The sequence below is a fragment of the Xyrauchen texanus genome, chromosome 3, assembly GCF_025860055.1.
Source record: "Xyrauchen texanus isolate HMW12.3.18 chromosome 3, RBS_HiC_50CHRs, whole genome shotgun sequence".
In the NCBI taxonomy this organism is placed as follows: Eukaryota; Metazoa; Chordata; class Actinopteri; order Cypriniformes; family Catostomidae; genus Xyrauchen; species Xyrauchen texanus.
The window spans coordinates 20,924,773-20,940,346 of NC_068278.1; the positions used below are offsets into that span (position 1 = coordinate 20,924,773).

Genomic DNA, 15,574 nt, shown 5'->3' on the forward strand with positions numbered 1-15,574 from the left:
GTTATAGTCAGTGAGTTATCAAGGCTAACTTATCTTGATAGCTATCCAATGTTTACAAACAATATAAACTTGATATTCTATATAATTGGATAACATGATACCTCAGCTTGAGCTTCCCTATTGCTTGTGAAGTGGGCGTGTGATTTTAGCACCAGGGTGGTTTGTTGAGGGCAGGTTTAAGGGCAATGCTGTGGGGCCATTGGCTTGATGGTGGGAAAGCAAGATAGCCCTGGCTTGCACTGGTCTGATAGTGGAAAAGTTCCATTGTGTGTCATTTAAGCCATCACTGAGTCTGTGTCATGTACTTGGCACTATCTGTTGGTGGCATATGTAATTTGAGTGTACAATCCTCTCTGCCCATATCTGGATGATTTCCACCTCTGGATGCAGCGATCTGAATCCTAATACAATTGGTTTAGCGTTCCATGATGCAGAACAGGAAAGCTGATGTGTTAGTAGCCAGATTGCACATAATGTGTTCATTTTATTGGGAGTCCCTTCCTCTAAGTAATGGAATGTTTATTTTTCGTGAAGTTATAAGTAAAAACGTGGCATATAAACAACACCTGTTTACATGTTATGGAACACTTCTAATTTGTTTGTAAATTTCAAAGCACTTGTTCAGTTTTGGTCATAATACCTACATGCATTGTGAAGTACAGCTTATTAGCTTTAAAATTATGCCTATTTTGTGTTGGTCAAGATTGTAATTATTAATACAATTTTGATCATTATTATTTTCTCAATGGGCCCCATCTGAGCTTCAAGGGTTAAAGTGTCACAGGATATTTAAAAACAATTTATTGAGACTACATACACAACGAGGAATATGTAGCCAATTAAACATTCTAGAGCAGAGCATAACTATAAAAACGTGTAAACATTAAACATTTATTATTACTTTTTCATGAATTTTTCACACCTGGAAATTGCAAAATGGCCTGATAGGATGTGGAAACCCAGAAGAATGCATTAACCCCCCCACCCCCCTTAACATCTTGTCATGGAAAAAATTGTGTGCTCTATGTGAATAGGCCTTTAGTCTTTAAAACATTCTTACAGATAAAGAAAATACTACAATATACCATCGGCTGAATGGTGTTGAGTAACATTGGTTAATTAGGGCCTGTGGGATTAAGGCATGCTATTACTGTACACACATGCAGGGTGTGCTGCATCAGCTGGTGAAGGAGTGGGGCCAGGGGGAGCACCCCAGGCTGCAGGGATCCCGGGATCTCCTCCAGAGCTTGAGGGTATACGGCACCATCTCTGCACATCATTACAGTCTATTACTGGAATTTCTGTAAAAGAGATAAAGAGAAAGATATACAGAAAAAAAAAAAAAATAGATGAAACGGCACCTTTTCCGGATTGACAAGGTGATTTTTAAAGTACAGTTTTCAAAGATAATGATGTAATTCAGACAAAGCTTTTCATTGTTATTTATTGATCTTGAGGAATCTTCATAAAAGTAAATGAAGGAGAAAAAAACACAAAAAATAAAAGATATTTTGTTGACGTGTTTAGAAAAAGTAAAGATATTTTTATCATTTCATTTTTAAAGTAATAGATTATACATATAGATACAAAGGATAAAAATGACACACACTTTATAGAATGATCAAAATTATTTGTCTGATGATAATGCGTTCTGAGGGCCAGTGTCATATGAGGGTTTAAAAAGGCAGCTTCAGACAGTGACTTTTGACATTTCCACTTGGGAATCCAGTGAAGGGACTGTTTCTTTAATGGTTATGACACTCATGAGTGTACCGATCAAACTGATTTGCTTAAATCAGATGACCTAGCTGTGCTGAACCCTTCAATTATTACCCCTTTATGTGACATATAGTAAATTGAATGACCTGATCCTCTTGATGAGTCAAATTCTCATTTTTGCACTTTAACAGCCATACCTGCGTATGGCTGCTTGGATTGTTCATAAGTTTGATACAGATTTGAATACCTGAACTGGCAGGCTGGGTGTGTAGTAGTTATAAAACTGTGGGACTGTCAAAAGCATCTTCTTTCATTGCTGAACCGAAATGTCAAGTAGGGTTATATTTTAAAGCAATTACAATGATAGCTGTGACAACTTTTGTGCTTAAAATTAATCTGCAAGCCATAATCATGTTTCAAAATGATATGTACAGTAAAGTACCAAAGCAAAAAGAGAAAGAAGAGAATAAAAATATATTATACCTCCATTATTAATGTATTAATTAAAGTTTTCCTCCAATTTTTTATGTGAAAAGTTATCAGTGACATCCATGGACTCGTTGGTGACTGTAAAAGCCGGGGTGTGATTTACAGAACTCTTTGGACCAATTTAACTCTGAGCAAACAAAATAAAAAAAAACGTCTGTATTTCCAAAGTTTGAATTTGAAGACAAAATAGAAGCTGTGCAAATCAAAAGTGCCGTTTATCTGTAAACATAAGATTTGCTGATCTTTAAACTGCAAAATATTCTAATAAGTTTAATTTTCAAAGAGTTATAAAAGAGTTAGCAAATAAATAACCCTTTCTTTCTTCTCTGGAAAACAAAATTAAATGTTTTTCATAATGTTCATGATGCTCTTTTTCTATTCAACAAAAGCATAACATTTTCTGGGGTTAAGTTCCAAAATAAAAGTAAACAATAAAAGTATTTTATTTTACACAACAAGTGTGCTATACTCCAAGTCTTCATTTAGTGTCACTGACAACAAACCTGGTACGACTCAAATTTGAGCATGCACCATGGACACATTTGATTTCTCTTCTGTTTAGACTGCAGTTTTTCTATCACATCCAAATTCGTTTTCATAGTAATGATGCAAATTTGCATAAATTCACCAAGTCTTTTGCCCTGTGTTTTAGTCAAAACATCAACAAAGCAGCAGGACAGGGTCTTGACTTGACAGGGTCTCAGGCCGCCCACTGTGGGTATGTGCTGACCAGCTAGCGGTTTTCAGACAAAACTAGCATTTTCAACCTTTCACTTCAACTCACCAGTGTCCCCACCTGTCTTAAGACCACCACCATCATCCCTGTGCCCAAAATATCTGCAGTGGAATGCCTCAACGACTACCGCCCAGTTGCTTTAACCCCTGTCATTATGAAGTGCTTTGAAAGACTCATACTATTGCACATCAAGCCCATCATCCCCAAGGATCTAGACATCAAACAGTTTGCTTACCAAGCAAACAGATCTACTGATGATGCTGTCTCGATTGCTCTTCACACAGCCTTGACTCATTTGGAACAGCCAAACACCTATGTTAGGATGATATTCATTGATTTCAGTTCTGCCTTCAACACCATTATCCTGCACACTCATACAGAAACTGGGCAACCTGGGCCAAGCCTCTTCACTCTGCTTATGGATTATGGACTTTCCCACCAACAGACCACAACACATCCACAACACATTATAACTGGTAATCACACCTCCTCCACCCTAATCCTCAGCCCAGCCTTATTCACTCTTTTCACTCATGACTGTACCCCAATTCAGCAATTCAACTTAGGTCAGTTAGGATAACTATATTTTAAGAATGTGAAATGTCAGAATAATAGTAGAGAGAATTATATATTTCAGCTTATATTTCTTTCATCACATTCCCAGTGGGTCATAAGTTTACATGCACTTTGTTAGTATTTGGTATCTGTGACAGGGCGGAGGGTGGGGCCGGGTCGTGATGCTAAACACTCAGCCCCTAATCAGGCTAATCAAGCCTCAGAGAGGGATAAAGGCTGACTAGAGACTGCAGTGGGACAGAGAGAGAGATTTACGGGCAGCTGTCTGACACCTTTGTGTGTTTGTCTTTTTGTTTAGTTTTTCATTAAACGATTATTTTAAATGTCAAGCCAGTTCTCGCCTCCTCCTTTCCATTAATCTATTTACAGTATCATTGCCTTTAAATTGTTTAACTTGGGTCAAACATTTTGGGTAACCTTCAAAAGCTTCTCACAATAAGTTGCTGGAATTCTGGCCCATTCATCCAGACAGAACTGGTGTAACTGAGTCAAGTTTGTAGGCCTCCTTGCTCACACACGTTTTTTCAGTTCTGCCCACAAATTTCTATCGGATTGAGAATTGGCTTTGTGATGGCCACTCAAATACCATGGCTGTTTAAGTCCTTAAGCCATTTTTCCACAACTTTGGAGGTATGCTTGGGGACATTGGGAAAAAACATTTGCAAACGAGTTTTAACTTCCTGGCTGATGTCTTGAGACTATTGCTTCAATATATCCACATAATTTGGCTTCCTCATGACCCCATAATATGATGCTATCACCCCCATTCTTCATGGTTGGGATGGTGTTCCAAACATGATGATGGTCATTATGGCCAAACAGTTTCATCAAACCAGAGGACATTTCTCCTTTGTCCCCATGTGCACTTGAAAAATTTAGTCTGGCTTTTTTATGCCAGTTTTGGAGCAGTGGCTTCTTCCTTGCTGAGCAGCCTTTTAGGTTAGGTCTATTTAGGACTCGTTTTACTGTGGATATAGATACTTGTCTACCTGTTTCCTCCAGCATCTTCATAAGGTCCTTTGCTGTTGTTCTGGGATTATTTACTTTTTGCACCAAACTATGTTCATCTCTAGGAGACAGAATGCGCCTCCTTCCTGAGAGGTGTGATGGTTGTTTGTACAGATGAACGTGGTAACTTCCAGCATTTTGAAATTGCTCCCAAGGATGAACCAGACTTGTTGAGGTCCACCATTTTTTTCTGTGGTGTTGGCTGATTTCTTTTGATTTACCCATGATTTCAGGCAAAGAGACACTGAGTTTGAAGGTAGGCCTTAAAATACATCCACAGGTACACCTCCAATTCAGTACACCTCCTATCAGAAGCTAATTGGCTAGTTGTATAAAGGCTTGGCATAATTTTCTGGAATTTTCCAAGCTGCTTAAAAGCACAGTTAACTTAGTGTATGTAAAATTCTGACCCACTGGAATTGTGATATAGTCAATTAAAAGTAAAACAATCTGTCTGTAAACAATTGTTGGAAAAAGTACTTGTGTCATGCACAAAGTAGATGTCCTAAACGACTTGCGAAAACTATAGTTTGATAATATTAAATCTGTGGAGTTGTAAAAAAAGTCGGTCAAAGTCATTAAAACAAATAATTTTTACCACTCCACAGATTTCATATGACGTCAAAGTCCAGAGAGTGTGCCGTTAGTTAACCTCTCCCTGCATGTTGTGAGCGGGTTGGGTATCCCAGCTGTCTAAGCTGTCAAGTTTAACTCGTATGAAGCCTCTAGCAGCCATGCCATCTGTTGCACACGGTCCAGAACAAACTCTGGAGTGACTATCCACTTCCCAGAAACAACAAGCAACTTTACAAAGCAATACAATGGCAAGAAAAAGTATTGGAACCCTTTGGAATTAGCTGGTTTTCTGCATTAATTGGTCATAAAATGTGGCTAATTGTCTAAAGACTTGACATAATTTTCTGGAATTTTCCAAGCTGCAAAATTTTGACCCACTGGAATTGTAATATAGTCAATTAAAAGTAAAACAATCTGTCTGTAAACAATTGTTGGAAAAATTACTCATGTCATGCACAAAGTAGATGTCCTAAACAACTTGCCAAAACTATAGTTTGCTAATATTAAATCTGAGTGGTAAAAAAAAAAAACCTAAATGTATGTAAACTTCCGACTTCAACTGTAAAGTTGAAGTTTAAATACACTTAGGTCAAAATCATTATTTTTACCACTCATATTTGGATGATGAAAAAAACTCATGTAAGGTCGATGCAATCAAACAAATTGTGAAAGCACTCTTTAATCCTTTATGTTGAAAACTGAAAACCTGATTTTATGTGTTTTTGTCCTGTTCGGATTGCAAAATCTTTTTTGAGTCAGATATGGCAAAAAAAATCATAAATAAAAAGCTACCTTTTTCTACCTGTGTGAACAAAGCCTTAGTGACATTTCTTAAAGGCCTAAAGCATCTATGTTTTACAAACAAAGTACGTTCACTGTGCACCTGTCTTCACCTGACAAACATGCCCCTCCTGACTGGATCATCAATTTAAAGTAGCACACCCCAATCATATAGGTGAAGATTGTAAATGTCTTTTAGAAACTTGCTTCAATTATTTTAGCCATTTCCTGGTGAGTTAAAAATACAGCCATACTCACATGAAAGGCATACAACAAGCAACTTTACAATGCAATACAATGGCAAGGAAAAGTATGTGAACCCTTTGGAATAAGCTAGTTATCTGCATTAATTGGTCATAAAATGTGATCTCATCTTCATTAAAGTCACAAATATAGACAAACACAATGTGCTTAAGTTAACAAAACACAAACAATTATAATTTCTTATGTCTTTATTGAACACATACCAATAAACTTTAACAGTGCTATGGAAAAAGTAAGTGAACCTTTGGATTTAATATATGGTCGACCTTTTTTACAGCAATAACCTCAACCAAACACTTACGGTAGCTGCGGATTAGACCTGCACAATGTTCAGAAGTAATTTTGGACCATTCTTCCTTACAGAACTACTTCAGCTCAGGCATATTCTTATGATGTCTGGTGTGAATGATCCTCAAGGTCACTCTACAGAACTTCTTTTGAGTTGGCAGGGGTTCTCAACAGGGGCGTTCAAAGGATGCCTGGGGGCGCTGAGGGCAAATTAATAGAGAGGTTTGTTAGGTTACAAATGAGGGGCATTTATCAGTCATAATAATCAAATCTATCGTCAAGTTCCTCTTGGCATTAAAATGTTTATCTAGACTTGGAGTATATCAGTTGGTTCTCAATTATACAGGTTGGTTTGCATTTGTACCTTAGTTAATCTGATTTTGAAGTCTAGCGACACATGTGAAGTATCTGGTGTAGCAGCGTCAAATACACAGACAGAGGTACAACCTCGGCTATTGCACCTGTATGGCTCTGTAGATGGATACGGCTCGATGGATAGAGCAGCATGGGTGCAAAGCTCTTAAAGGCCAAGCTCTTAAATGTGCAGCTTTGCGAGAATCGGTGAGAAACGATGCACGAGAAGCAGAGACTATTTGAATTCAGCACAGAATTCTACATCACCACTCTTGAATATCACCCAACTTCTATGAGCTTCAGCTGTCACACAGCCATCCTGACATTTTCCTGTAGGATATCTTGCTAAAGTTGGGAAATAATTTTAACCTCGATGATGGCAAGCAGACCAGGCCCTGAAGCAGCAAAGCAGCCCAAAAATCATTCCCTTCACCGTACTTCACCGTTGGAATGATGTATTCATGTTGGTGTTCTTCCCAAACAAGTCAATCTAAGTTTAATCAGTTCACAAAACATTTTCCCAGTAGCATTGTAGAGTGTCAAGGTGGTCTTTGGCAAATTTCAGGCATGCAGCAATGTTTTTGTGGGAAAGTAGCGGTTAACTTTGTGGCATCCTGCCATGGACACAAATTCCTGTTTAATGTTTTCTGGATAGTAGACTCATGAACAGAGATGTTAATGATTCCTTCAAGTCTTCAGCTGTCACTCTAGGCTTCTTTTTTACCTCATTGAGCATTCTGGCATTTGTTTATTTATTGATCGCCACTCCATTCTTGATGCCGATGATTTTCTCTGCACACGTGCTGTTTTACTTGCAATAATGCAAAGCCGACCCAAACAGACATGAAGAATAATGATGAGAATTTATTATCTTATTATTATAGTTATTTATTACTGGTGTAGTCTATGACCAGTAGCGGCTTGAATATCTTAGTGAATATTCTGGATTCAGAATTGTGAATAGCAAACTCAAAATGTTTAAGTGCTTTTTATAAGTCAAAGTAGCTCCAACCAACACCTCCAATTTCGTTTCATTAACTGGATGCCAGGTTTGTTAACTCCTGACTCTAATTAGCTTTTGTTGGTGTCATTAACCTAAGGGCTCACATACTTTTTCCAACCTACACTGTGAACTTTTGAAAAATACAATAATTTGTGGTGTTATTAGTTAAAGCAGATTGTGTTTGTTCATTATTGTAACTTACATAAAGTTTCAACAAAAATGTAATAACAAATTATACATAAATGCAGGTTTTTCCAACTTTTTCTTGCCACTGTATGTAGATAAAATATAAAGTTCAAACATGTTTTTTACTTGTTTTAATAAAATAATGTTTGAGGTTAAATACAAGTTTGTGACATGCTGTCGATACCACAGAAAATATGTTTGACTGTTCCCTGCTTGAAACATGAAGCAAAAAACTTTTATTGATTATATTATAAATATGGAACACAGAAACACAGAAACAATGCAATATTGTGAACTGTAAATGGAAAAAGAATGTCTCTTTCATCTGAAATATAAAGTCACCTTACTAATCTGGTCTTCACCTTATCCATGAGATAACTTAGGAAAAGGTCAACAACTTTGAGGTTGATTTTATTCTCATGAGGGGTTCAGTCTGTGCCTATATTAAGAGAGTAGTCTGTGTCTATATTAAGATGGTAATGAGGGCAAGGACAAAGTTACATGGTCCGAAATACACTATAACGTTTGGAAGCAATTACAGTAATTTTTCAGGGCTAATCACCTACAATTTATCATTTTCTGCAGGTACTGTAAAACATGTTTGATGTCATGGAAGGAATGGTATGATATTTACAAAGGCTGTATAATAAAGCATTGTATTTGGAGAAAAATCTAAAACAAAACTTCAGCATACTTATGGTTGTAGTAACATGATACAGTGGTCCCCCAAATTTGGACACATGTAACTGAGTGCGTTTACATGCACGTTCTTACACCGATTATGCTTAATCAGTCGACAACTCATGCTTTTATGTAAACGCAATAAACCGTGTTCCTTTATCTTCACAAAGGCCATAAACGGCTTATGAATAACCTGATCGACACAGGTAGATTTTTGGCCATTACACAATTTTCATGAGCCATGTAAACACCTTACCTAGTGTTCTTACCAGCTCATCCAATATGCACACGTGTTAAGCACATGCCTCTTCACGGTTTGATGTCAAATGTGCAGAATAACATGATTATTTCAACTGCCATGTAAACACGGATTTCTTGCCTTGCCAGATTTTTTAAATAAGCTGATTTTAGAGAGCAATCAGCATATTGGTGTGCATGTAAAAGGGCTCATTAGCCTTTTATACATGAATCTGAAATTATGTCAGCTACTTCCGCAACAGCTTTACGGCTATTACTTTAGTATAGCTTTGCCTCAAATAATGCTCCTTACCTATTCTGTATGGTGTAATTTCCAACGAGTCACAATATAATGAACACATAAATTATTTATCTTTTGATAATAAAATTATATATATATATATATATATATATATATATATATATATATATATATATATATATATATATATATATATATATATATATTATAGAGATTAATGTAGTTTGGTGCTAAAATTTAAAATCAATCCCACAACAGCATCAAAGGACCTTGTGAAGATACTGGAGGAAACAAGTAGACATGTATATATATATCCACAGTAAAACGTGTCCTATATCGACATAACCTGAAAGACTGTGAATCTGATGAAAGCTGAAATAAATAATCTCCTATTCTCTACTATTCTCCTAACATTTCACATTCTTAAAATAAAGTAGTGATCTTATCTGTCCTAAGAAAGGAATGTTTTCAACGATTTCATATCAGGACTTGTGAAAAACTGAGTTTAAATGTTTTTGGCTAAGGTGTATGTAACTTCTGACATCAACTGTATATCTTGTTTTAAAAAAATTAACCATGTGCCATGTAAAAGACAGATGTAGGGCCTACTGTATATCTGAGTTGGTTTGTCTTCATTGTGTCTTCATTGAGTTTAATGAATATTATCCCAAATGACAAATATTATCTTTACCACATTCAGTTTTGTGATGATTTGAGCATGTGAAATATCAGATAAAAGTGTCCATGGTGCAAGCGATCAGACATGATTTTCCTGGCCCTGCTTCTCATTCTGGAGCTGCACAGGTGTGTGAGAGAGCGGAGCTGGCTGCCGATGATTTTCTCCACACACGTGCTGTTTTACTTGCAATAATGCAAAGCTGACCCATCAGACACGAAGAATAATAATGAGAATTTATGATCTTATTATTATAGTTATTTATTACTGGTGTGATCTAGTAGCAGTCCAGTAGCAGCTTGAATATTCTGTATTCAGTCGCATTATGCCTTCCTCAAAGTTATCAGAATGTGCTCTGTAGAGACGCCAACAAAGCATAAAGTCAGATCAAACATTTACATGCTATTTAATTTGCATGAAGACATCGATTTCAGCAGATCTTGCTCATGTTTCAATGGCCGTTGTTGATACAGAAGTAAGTTATCCCTGCAAGGGCCACCCCTGTAAGCAAGAACGCAGTGGGGGGGAAAAGGCCTATTGACTGGTCTCAACGTCATTTTTAGTGGATGTATGAGGTCAGTTCCCCTCAAGTCAAGTTCACACAGGTGTTCAGGCAGAGTACTCACAGGTTGTCACGATTCCCTTGTTGTCTGCCCTGGGTCTCACTTGTCTTTGTCAGAAACTACGCTTCCCATGATCCTCGGCCCTCATCACTGCCAGCCCTGTGTCATTGTGCTCACCTGATTGTAGTTTGTCTTCATCATGTCTCCAGTGTATATAAACCCTGTTTGTTCTCCATTCCCTTGTCGATCGTCGATGTATGTTGTAGCCTGGTATGTGTCCTCCTGCCCTATTGTTTTAGTTTTAGTTTATGTTTTGTTTCCCCATTGTGGGCTTTCCTTTGTGTTTTGCCTGTATTCTAGTCAATAAAGCTAACTGCATTTAGATCCTCTCTCCTCGCTGCCTCATTCGTAACAGAACGATCGACCAACAATGGATCTAGCAGGGTTCCTCACTGAGCTGACACAGGCGGACTTGTCTGTCCGGGAGTTCTCCCATTTCTTCGCCAGCGTGGCCAGTTACACCGGCTGGGATGACCACACGTTGAAGGTGGCGTACCGGTTCGGTGTTCCCAAACACCGGTGGTGGGAACTCCCGGAGACCGGAGACTGCACCTGGCGGGAGTACGTGGGACTCATCTTGGAGGAGTTCGCTGCCGGGGAACCACCTCTCCAGGTCCCAGCTCCCGCCTCTGGGCTTTCCTCGCCAGCCACGGTGAGTGAGCCAACCCCCACGCCTGCCGTGGTCAATGAACCAGCGCTGCTAACTTCATCCGCCCGGAGGAGGAGGAGAAGAAAGGCCTCTGGTCTCCAGCCTCTGCTAACCACGGCCAACCAGCCAATGCCTGTAGCCTCCGATGACAGTGAGCCAGCGCCTGTAGCCTCCGCTGTCCCTGAGCCAGCGCCTGTAGCCTCCGCTGTCCCTGAGCCAGCGCCTGTAGCCTCCGATGTCCCTGAGCCAGCGCCTGTGGCCTCGACCGTCCCTGAGCCAGCGCCTGTAGTCTCGACCATCCACGAGCCAGTACCCCCCGAGCTTCCCAGAGCTCCGCCTCCCGAGCTTCCCAGAGCTCCGCCTCCCGAGCTTCCCAGAGCTCCGCCTCCCGAGCTTCCCAGAGCTCCGCCTCCCGAGCTTTCCAGAGCTCCGCCCCAGAGCCTCCGCCCCCTGAGCCTCCCTTGGCTCCGCCTCTCAAGCCTCTCGAGCCTTCCAGGGCTCCGCCTCTCGAGCCTTCCAGGGCTTCGCTTCTGGAGCGTCCTACGGTGCCACCTCCCTTGGCTCCACCTCCAGAACCTTCCAGACCTCCGCCTCTAGAGCATCCCATGGTGCCACCTCCATTGGCTCCGCCTCTAGAGCATCCCACGGTGCCACCTCCATGGGCTCCGCCTCCAGAGCCTTCCAGACCTCCGCCTCTAGAGCCTCCTACGGTGCCACCTCCATCGGCTCCGCCTCTAGAGCCTCCTACGGTGCCACCTCCATCAGCTCCGCTTCCAGAGCCTTCCAGGTCTCCGCCTCTAGAGCCTCCTACGGCGCCTACTTCCACGCCTCCGCCTGCAACGGCTCCACCTCCCACGGTTCGGCCTCCTGAACCTGTCCTTGCCCTGTGGCCGCCTTCCAGGCCTCCTGAACCTGTCCCCGTCCTAGGGCCACCTCCCAGGCTTCCTGTCCCTGTCCTGTGGTCGCCTCCCAGGCCTCCTGAACCTGTCCCCATCCTGTGGCCGCCTCCCAGGCCTCCTGAACCTACCCTCGTGCCTCCTTGGACTGCCTGTCTGCCCCCTGTGCCTCCTTGGACTGCCTGTCTGCCCCCCGTGCCTCCTTGGACTGCCTGTCTGCTCTCTGTGCCTCCTTGGACTGGCTGTCTGCTCTCTGTGCCCCCTTGGATTGCCTGTCTTGTGCCACTTTGGTCTGTCTGTTTGCCCCTTGTGCTCCCTTGGTCTGTCTGTTTGCCCCTTGTGCTCCCTTGGTTTGTCTGTTTGCCCCTTGTGCTTCCTTGGTCTGTCTGTTTGCCCCTTGTCCCCTCTTTGGCCTGCCCCCACTCCTTGGACGATTTTCGTTTTTTTTTTTTTTTTGGGGTATTCCCTTTTTTTGTTTTTTTTTGTTTTGTTTTGAGGAGCGTCTGGAAGCCGCTCCTTTGAGGGGGGGTTATGTCACGATTCCCTTGTTGTCTGCCCTGGGTCTCACTTGTCTTTGTCAGAAACTACACTTCCCATGATCCTCGGCCCTCATCACTGCCAGCACTGTGTCATTGTGCTCACCTGATTGTAGTTTGTCTTCATCATGTCTCCAGTGTATATAAACCCTGTTTGTTCTCCATTCCCTTGTCGATCGTCGATGTATGTTGTAGCCTGGTATGTGTCCTCCTGCCCTATTGTTTTAGTTTATGTTTTGTTTCCCCATTGTGGGCTTTCCTTTGTGTTTTGCCTGTATTCTAGTCAATAAAGATAACTGCATTTAGATCCTCTCTCCTCGCTGCCTCATTCGTAACACAGGTATAGTTGATCACATGAACTGTTGCCTATTACCTCTAACTTTTACAACCAGAAAATGGCCAGACACTTTTTGATTTAATTTTGAAATGCACGTGTATTATATTATAATTTAATTCCAAACAAACATCTTTTTGCAAAATACTTTTTTTGTTTGTGCTATCTTTCTTTAAAATAAATTTCAATAGTTTGATATTTTGTCATCTAATGCAATTACATTTCTTTAAAGTGTGGTTTTAGTGTCCAAATATTTGTATGTGCACTCTATGTGAAGCAACCTTCATTTATGATGACTTTACAATTGATTTGATCTGCATTGCATATTAGATGGTAACTGCTAAATGTAGGAAATGCACTGCAGAAGACAACCAAATCTTTTTAGACCAATTCAACGGTAAAATATGTCTCATTAATGCAGATACTTATAAAACCCCCAACATACATCCCCCTTAACAGTCTGATGCCTTGGAGTAACTCCTTTTTTCTTGGTGGGATTCTTGATGCCAGACATTTGAAATATATATTTATTGTCCATCATCCTATAGTGGGGAAAAAAATTATCATACATAACTGAGCTAATGGATGTCAAATCACAAGAAGTGGTCAAACTGATGCACAAAGAATGAATGATTGATTTAAATTTGTAATAAAAGTAATTATAATATCATTTACTTAAGGGATCAGGATAAGATGATGTCATTTGTATGACTGCTTTGCAAACCTAAAGATTTGCTCTAACTGTAAGAGTAGTGGATTTTTTTATATCTTACCTGAAACAGAAATCAGTGAAATCACTATATATGACGAATTACAGTCACGCTGCTTGACTATTAAATCAGCGCGCCGAATGTCACATGAAGACCATCACTGACCATTAATCTACATAAGATGGCATTTTATCGAGCGACACCTCCAGTACTTATGCACAATATGGTTTTACTGTTGCTAACTGTAAGATTAATTGATTTGGTTCTTTTTAGCAGCTTTTTTTTCTGTAATTTTGCTCAGTTCACTATCTGCTATCATTTCAAAACTAGTGTACAGTTTTATGCTTGACCATGAATGGGATGAACACTACAAACATGCTCACGTATAATCCCTGTCGCAATTGTAAGACGTATATAGTTGTATAAAATTTTTTTAAAAAACTTGTAAATGAGACAGATATAAATGCAGAACAACGAATAAAAAAAAGAGAAGAATATTCTAGAATGAAAAACGCATTCACCACATTTTCTCTGTGCATTGAACTGTTCTGTAGTGCAGAAGTTGTAACGGGTGTGCTTCTGGTTGGTTTCCAGAGACGCTTTGTGCTTGAAAAAAACAGCAACACGTTGTCACTCATGTTTATAAAACAGCGGAATCCGTCGGTCTGTGGAATATGATAACTTTTGTATTCAGACTGAGCAGAAATTTCTGAACAGTTCTGTCTTGCCCATAAGCGAGTTTGACAGAATGCGCCTTAGCCATCTAAAAAGCCATTTAATCTTATGCAATATTTTTGTATTTGGTATTGTAGATCGAAAAAAAAAAAAAAAAAACTGACTTAAACGCTCGCTCACACATTTACACTGCAAGTGATATTCTAGAACCAAATTAGCAATTTATCATGATTACTCAAAGGTTAAGGTGTTGGAGTGATGGCTGCTGGAAATGGGGCCTGTCTAGATTTGATCGAAAATTACTTTTTTCAAAGAGTGATGGTGCTGTTTTTTACATCAGTAATGTCCTGACTAGACTTTGTGTGATCAGATAACACTTTGTTGAATTAAAGTACCAATTTCCTTCTGAAACAGCAAAATCTGTACATTATTCCAAACTTTTGGCCGCCAGTGTAAATATAGCCAGTGGAGTTTCTGGTGCCACACTAGGGGGGAGTTGGTGCCCTACGCAGACTGCGTAATATGCATATAGGGAGTGGCTACCTTTAGCCTCCTCCATCACACTGTTTGATTGAGGAATCCAGTTCAAACAAAAGGCTGGACATTGAAATGCATCTATTCTTCTACTACAAACTCTTATAATTTCTGTTCTCTGGTTTGTGTACAGCTATGTTGTGTTTTCTGTTGTTAATATTGCTGGTGTGCAATTGAAGCGAAACAGAATGAGGTTTCGCTTGAATGCCCCATCTTGTGCATGGACCGTAACTACTGCTCTTGTGCAAAGAGCTCTAAAGCTTGTGTGCAGGCTGTCTCATGAACACACACAGGAGATCAACCATTGGTGAAGAGTTTCACTTATAATACATTTGATTTCTGTTTGTTTCTCACCAAACCTTATCGAATTCCTTCAGAACAAGACATGAACACTTTTGGGGTGTTTTAAGCTTAATTTGAGAGAAGAGCCCATTGATAGCAGTTCGTTTCCAAAAGAACCCAGAAGTGCCAGAGTGGAGCGTTTTTGCTTATTTATCCTTTATTTAACCAGGAATGTCCCACTGAGATACCCTTTGTTTATTAACAATAACTTCATTTATTAACAAGAGGTTAATAATGACTAACTTACATTTTAGACACAATATGCCCAGTTATTCATTTATTTTTGCTCAGTAAAATAAGAAAGTTTCTACAAAGCCAACGCAAAATTATCCATTGGGTGTCGCCGAGCAATGCAGAGACTGACAGCCTAACTGGAACGCAGCAAACACGGACAAGCGGAGTGATACAAGCAGTGAAATGTACTAGTGCTGTTAAATATC

The 15,574-nt window shown here is 39.9% G+C and overlaps 1 pseudogene; it reads right to left on the reverse strand.

The window, feature by feature from the left end:
• Nucleotides 1-15,574, reverse strand: part of LOC127624399 (uncharacterized) — a 113,801-nt pseudogene that overhangs the window by 44,907 nt on the left and 53,320 nt on the right.